The following is a 649-nucleotide window of genomic DNA, read 5'->3' on the forward strand; positions in this document are numbered from 1 at the left end:
GCTTTTCCCAGTCAGAATGTCAGCCCTCTCCGGCTCATTCAACTTTATTTTCTCAAAGGTTCGGGTTCCTTTGGTGGCAAGGGGGAGGGGGAGGAGAGTGGGGTGCGAGGAGGCTCTTCGACCCCGGCTACCCAGAACTGAATTAAAGTTGCAAACGCTCGAGTTTAACGCCGGCTGGACACAATTTGCGATGGGCTGTCTGAGAGGCTGGGAGGTGAAGGGGGGAGGGGAAGGCGAGGAAGGAGGGGGAGGGGACCCAATCCCCGCTGAATGGATGTGCAAATTTCCTCCCGTGGAGAGCTGAAATTTCAAGGTAAACGTTTTGCTTTCCATAGGGGGTGTTTTTGCCGCTTTTAAGCTAGGAGGCGTCTGCGGTTGCGTTGGGAGGTCGGAGATACTTGCGAGGCTTATACGCTGTGATTCGGATTCGTCTCCGCACGTCTGGGTGGCCACACGTGAACGATTCTCAGGCACACTTGCACACGTGCGTGCGAATGCAGGGGCTCTTAATAAAGCGGGCTGGAGGCGGCCGGGGGAGCGAGGCTTGAACCCGTGACTCGGACACGGCTTTAGTTTGGTTTGCGATTCGACATCAGACTTCGGTGGTGCCGAGGCGAAGGCAAGGTTGACTGGAGAAAACGAATGGGTT

The sequence above is a fragment of the Crocuta crocuta genome, unplaced genomic scaffold, assembly GCF_008692635.1.
Source record: "Crocuta crocuta isolate KB4526 unplaced genomic scaffold, BGI_CrCroc_1.0 scaffold776, whole genome shotgun sequence".
Lineage (NCBI taxonomy): Eukaryota > Metazoa > Chordata > Mammalia > Carnivora > Hyaenidae > Crocuta > Crocuta crocuta.